This window comes from Morone saxatilis, unplaced genomic scaffold (genome assembly GCF_004916995.1).
Source record: "Morone saxatilis isolate NCDOM2014 unplaced genomic scaffold, NCSU_SB_2.0 Contig0, whole genome shotgun sequence".
NCBI lineage: Eukaryota > Metazoa > Chordata > Actinopteri > Moronidae > Morone > Morone saxatilis.
This window is the reverse complement of record NW_023339650.1, coordinates 4,701,746-4,708,330: the sequence shown is the minus strand read 5'-3', so window position 1 is coordinate 4,708,330 and position 6,585 is coordinate 4,701,746. Positions and strand designations below refer to the sequence as shown.

The following is a 6,585-nucleotide window of genomic DNA, read 5'->3' as shown; positions in this document are numbered from 1 at the left end:
CCCCCAAAACACAGACAGAGAGAGACACACACACACACACACACACACACACACACACACACGCCCAGAGTCCTGTGTATAAAGCCAAGCAATGAGAAGACTAAACAGACTTTTCAGCTAATGTCCTCGTATTTTCTTACACATGTTTTAACCAAATTTCCTTGTAGTGGACCACAGCAAGCGCTTTAGTGGGTCAAGGGGTCAAATGGTTAACATGCTGGATGTGATCACCCCAGGGTTGGGCTGGAGAAGGGCTTTTCTGAGAGGTGGGTGCTGGAGTGGGGAAGAGGAAATGTAGGAGTAACAGGGGACAAAGGAGGAAATACTAAGAGGACAACTCTTCAGTTGCCATGAATCCTGGTTCTGTGTGTATTTAGCGCCTAGAGATTTGTTACACTTGAAAGATGTGCTTACTGGGAAAAGAAAGTGATGAAAAATACAAGTAGCTGCACACTTAGAGTGGAGAAAAAAAAAGTCTGGTCCGAAGGCACGTACATCTCGTCAGGCCCAATTAACTGCAGGAATATGAGCCCAGCTTAGGGCCACAAAACCTGCCTCTCAAAGCCTCCTTAGAAATGTTGAGCGGAAGCCACACGCATACTAAAAGGATTTTAGAGGTTAGTTGTTGTAACTGAATAACCTGCTTATGTGTAGAACATTTGCCTAAAGCAGTCATTTGTATGATGGAATTGGGCTTCTCTGGACAGTTGTGGACATCTGTTATTAGGATTACAGGACAGTAGACACCTTAGTGCCAGGTAGGTATGACTGTGAAAATGATTACTGTGTTAAGACACACAAAGAGCCTTGTGTCACAGACAAAAACAAGAGGAGAGCCAGAGAAAAATGCAGACATCTGTTCTTTATAGGAAATTATTTCAGTGAGGCCTGATGGTGTTATATTATTTTACACAAGAGTGATGGACGCAAAATGGAAAACTCTGAAAGGTGAAGCTGCTCAGGTTTCTTAAGTGAAATATTAAATTCTTACTCAGTGGGTTTTAATGTTTGCTTTATTTTCTCTGTTTCAGTACGAGACAGCTGTTGTGTTGTGTTTTAGGCCAAATGCAGCCACCGTGAAGCTTTTTCAACACAGGTTGAGTCTGACTGTGAAAAGTTATGACCCTGACGTGATTTGAACACGCAACCTTCTGATCTGGAGTCAGACGCGCTACCATTGCGCCACAAGGTCTTCTTGTTGTGAATCTCAACCCATGATTCACTGGCTAATCTTGTTCCCATGGGAATAGCAACAGTTGTGAATGAAAGCAAAAACTACCATAATAGGCTCTGAAATAACTCATTGAAGAATGCCAGCTGATGTATGAGAACTTGCCATTCCCCCAATACAAATATTATAACCATGTTAGAGAGAAAGCCATTTCACTGTTGAGAGTACTGAGGTTCATTAACTAACCCAACTACATCCCAGTCCAGCCCTCGGTTTACAAAGCCTAACCAAATGAAACAAAGAATCCACTGAAATCTGTTGTTTTGGGTCTGTAACTATGAATGCAATCTCTCTCAGTGTCTCCTACACTTACTCTTGTATTTTCTTTCACTCTCTCTCCATTTTCATCTCGAATATGTGCTGCAGTGTTTTTCTCATCATCCTGTAGGACAGTAGGGCACGTCTGCGGATTGCCATTCCCCTGAACCCTTACATTTCTCGTGCCAACTTCCACTTTTGGCTGCTTCTTCACTCTTGCACACGCGCACAGAGCATAATAATGTGTTAAATACCTTCACCAGCTGTTTAACTGTTACTACCTTCTTGTGTGTACTGAGAGTTTAAATGAGGCAGTTCAGATTCAAGGCATATCTATTGATAGTCATTTGATTGCTACTATAGACTCTTGATATTGCCTAAAGACAGCAGATGAGTACATCATTTTAAGATGATTGGGAATACAGATGCATTCACATGTGCATAAACACACATGCATGCACAAGCATCCATCATACACACTGTGGTCTTCCACTACGTGCTTATGCAGACTTGCACATTATAGGTAAACAGTCCATTCCAGCAGTAACCTCTCTCCATAACAAATGGCTGGTCGCTGGAGGGGAGCTCATATAAATACCTATTAGACGACCCAATTGTCTTACTGCCAGCTTAGGGAGGGCGCCCCGGCTGGCTAAATTGAGCCCTGACTGGCATTCATCAGCGTCCATTGTCATTCTTCCTTCTGCCTCTCTCACTGGAGGTAATTGACTGGAGAATAATACCAGCCGATCAGTCCACCTATGGAGAGACAAGCCTTAGATTGATTAGCTCTACGGCAGCCCAGTGAGCCACACAGTGACTGAGATATTGTTATTCTCAGATATGAAACAGCTCTAATGGAGCCGGACAAGGACTGATGATCAGAGGGGATGGAATGGAATAAGAAAAGCACTTGAAATATTACTGCAGCTCGTTTATTTAAGTGGCACATTTTGCACAATGAAAAGGTTGAGCTTCTCAGTGTCGCTTGTCATATTTAGAGAGCAGGGAAGCAATAACCGGGTTTATTAGACTGACAGTCTGCCTGGATGCATTCTTATTGCTGATGGCACTTTGGTGACACCCTAAACCAAATGTTAAAGCTGCCCGAGACAGTTTTGTACATTGAGAGCTCCAAATTGTTTGAAAACTTTATAACTCAGGTTTCCTGTTAAGGTGATAATAGGACCAAAGGTTTAGCCTTCTTTGGACTCTACGGCTTATAATGTACATTGCATGCAAGTTTTGCCAGTTCATCAGTAATTGTAAGTTATAAAGTAAGTTATAGCTCTTTAGGCTGGTGAATGGGTTTATTATATAAAAATCTGGAGATCCACAGACGTCTAACTTAACTGGCTGAATAAACTTTGTTTATAGTGTTTAGACTGATTGTGTGTGTATAAATCTATGTTGTGTCTGTCTGTGTAAATGGATTTGCTCCAAGGACTGAGGGCTGTGTTTGTCCCTAGAGAGTGCATAGCACTTCAGCGCTGCTCCACTCATTTAACTGAAATCCCTCCTGGATGCTCCGATGTGCACAGTCTCCAGCTTAGCACTGCACTTGTCTGCTCATGAACATGCATTTATACGTTTAAACACACAGCCATATGGGTGCATGTGCATGCACTTGCAACAAAATACTTTTTTTCCTTATCTTTCTGAAAAACACAGAAATGCATGGACACGCTGCAGTATGAGTTTTAACTTGGAACCTATCAAACGTCACTCATTAGCCCAACCCTGCACTGTCTTCTGGAGACCACCTTACTTCCCTCTCACACAGCTCAGATAGAGCTAGAGTTAGACATCTTAAGAAATTAATTCCAAGCTAGACTCCAAGCTGTTGCTGAAAGAGACTCACAGAATGTGTCTTTAAGGGGAGAGATAAGTAGAGTTTGTTTTAACAGTAGCATACCTCACAGCAGAGATGGACTGGCTGGACCAGAGTTTCTGTTATTTATGACTCAGATAGGGTCAATGGAATACAAGCAAATTGGGCTGATGCACACATACCTAAAGGTGTTAAACCACTGAGGTCTAACTGGGGCAAGTTTTTTAGTTCATTAATATGCCAGTTTGGGTCGCTGGTAACATACCTGACCCTCTGATCTAAAGTTATTAAGCTTCTGAATTTTTTAGGATTCAAGGCTCTCAATTGGCTGAGGAAGAATGTTTTAAGATAAACATTTGGAATCTGCCCATTTCTCCTTTCATAAGATTGAAAATCAGGTCATTCATTATTTGTATTTTTTTAAGCTGATTGTGTGTTAACTATTCTCCACACACTACATTTATCTTGTAATAACTAAATTGCCCTGGTGTCACAATATTATTTAGCTGTGTGATGTGGGCTGCACTGGCTTTGTTGTATCGCAGTGTTGGTTTTGGACTGGTGTGTGTCCACACAGGAATGCAGCCAAGAAGAACTTAAGATGAATAGATAGAACTTTGTGTTCCACATGAGCTAACCTCTATGTCAGCAATGCCAACAGAAATATTGACTCTAAAATGCCTTATTTCTTTCATAGTTATCATAATATTTGCACTAAAATTGTATAATTTGTGAACATACCTTCGGCATGCTGCTGTCATAAGAAGGTGTAGCTTCGTAAAAAGCAGTTAAAGCACTCAGTATGTTATATTAGTCTACTAGTACTAACTACTACTAACTTACTACACATTTCATTGTAAGCTTGTTTAGCCTCTGTGCTTTTCTCTTATTGGTATATTGGTATAGTCTGGTTCTTCCTATCCTCATCTCTCCTGGAGGGTTGGATGGTTTTTCCAAAGCTGCCCTTGAGAAAAGAGAGACAAAGAAAAAAGACGAGACATAGTGAGTGAGAGAGAGTTTCTGCTGATGAAAGTGACAGTGACACTGGGCTTATTGCTTAGTCAAACACACACAGCCACCGCCACATGCAGCTTGACCCAGTAATAGAAGCCAATGAAATCTGCTCATTGGGAGCAGGGGACCTGATCGTTGGCGCGTTAACTGAGCCGAAACAGTCTCATTCTGCTGCTGTCATACACAGAAAATGGGCTGACTTCAGTCACAGCCACGTTAGGCCCTGTGAGGTTCCTACCACTTCTCTGCTGCAGCTACGGTGGCTTTGACACAGTGGATGAGAATTTATGCTTTTATGTTGTGAAACCCAAACGGATGTGACATGCAATTTCACCTAGAATGAACACAAACTGTGTTTTTATACAGTTGTACTTTTTCCAGCTTGCTTGAAGTCAAAACCATGTTAAGTAGGGAAGGGAGGGTCGGGACTAAAGTTGACAGAGATACAAACAGACCTGCATCCACCTCATCGATGGTGGATGCTATTTTTCATCCTCTTCCTTTGTTTTCCACCCTGTAATCAGATTGTACTGTAATGAGGCTGTAGGGGAAGAGGAGGACAATTATGTGTTCAAAATGAGCTCAGCTCCTCTGCGGAAAGCTTTTTTTTATTTTTTTCCTGTACGTGGCTGTGGGAGATGCTGCTTGGAAATGGCCCAGATTGCTCCCCACAGGGCTTTAACGCCACTCTCTACTGATTGCTCAGTGTGATTGCAGATTGAATCCGGACATGCACGTGATTTTGTGTCATTTTGTCACAAACAGTGCTAAAAACAATGGTCTGGCAAACTCAAACTGCCTTTGTTTGGAGAGAGCTGTCATCCCCAAAGATCCAGGTGTGGAGCACGTCAGCTGTCTCCCCCAGTTCCTCTTCCTTTATAAATACCAAACCCAGTTACCCTGAATGACACAGTATGCCACAATTTCCCATTCATCCCATTTCACAGTGGTTGTACATGTCATGGATTACGGTTTGCAGATGAGCAACTATAGCCTTGTCAAATGTCATTATCCAGCTGTCATAGGGGCCATGTTGTGTATGTCTGTGTGTTGGCTTGCATGAAGCCTGGGATAAGGATCACCTGTGGAGCACTGCAAAAAGGATTTGCAAGGGTCAAAAGTGAAAAAAATGGTTTGCAAATTGAATTGTCAGCAGGCTGAATATGTTTTTTATTAGCTCATTTTCTTATGGTCTGTCTGTCTGTCTGTCTGTTGAACTATTATGTTTATATCCCAGAAAGGGCTACACATAATCGGCAAACTTTATTTGGCATGCTGGGATCCTCACTTTCACCACTGTGACTGAAAGAATAAATGAAACTTTATTTCTTGGCTGAATAGAAGAAGAAGAGGCAGATGAAAGTAAACACACACACAACAACAGCAATGTTTTTAAGTCTGCTCCCTCCCTCCTTCTCCTCCTCTGCCATCTCTCTGTGTGTCTTGAGGGGTTTGGAGAGCCGAGGAAAACCCTCTTTTCTGGAACCTTATCTATCGCACAGCTTGCCCTCATGCAAACAACCGCAAATGCCTCAAGACACACTGACATTAACATCATTTCGTTAACTTATTTTTTTTATGTTTACTACCATTTCTACATCTGCAGAAGTTTACATTAAGGAATAGGCCGTTCTCAGCACAAACTCTTCTTTTCTCTGTGGCTGCCTCAAAAAATTTCAAAAAAGAGTTCAAATTCAGGGTTTTATGGGTACAGATCAGGGAATAAACTCAGGAGACAGCGATACCCATCCATACAACCCAATGAACTGTCATAAATAAAATGTATTGTAGAGAGACATTAAATTGACTTTTTCTTCAGTGTTGTTGGGTTGCAAGACATTTTGAGGTTATTAATTGAAAAGCACTCTGCAGTCAAACAATTCAAAGTGTAGAAGGCTCATGCAGTGTGTTTGTGTTAAGGTATGAAATATCACAACATAAATGAATGTAATAGAACATCTGGAATCAGGCATGAAAAAGGCTGGTTTGGCAATAATTAGGTTTTTTCTCCATTACCTCGTCCCTTTTTTCATTTCCTTGTTCTGCTATTCTCTCCTCATCCATCAGACTTTTTCTATCTGTCCCAATTTTATTTTTGAATACTGTAGATGCCATTGCTAGGCCTTCTATCTTCCTCTCTTGCTTTTTCTTTCATTCAACTACTCCGGTTCTCATCTGTATTCTCTATTCTATCACAATGCGGTTTTTTACTCCTCTCCTCCTCTCTCTCCTCCTCTTTCCTTTCCTCTCC

General features: G+C 41.5%; 1 protein-coding gene and 1 non-coding gene across 2 annotated transcripts in view; one reads left to right on the top strand and one right to left on the bottom strand.

Annotated features, from left to right (window-relative positions):
• LOC118321211 (partitioning defective 3 homolog) overlaps positions 1-6,585 on the top strand; it is a gene marked incomplete in the record, with an annotated part of 316,585 nt that overhangs the window by 64,178 nt on the left and 245,822 nt on the right.
• On the bottom strand, positions 1,121-1,192 carry trnaw-cca. The gene has a single exon. It is a non-coding gene; the product is annotated as a tRNA-Trp (tRNA).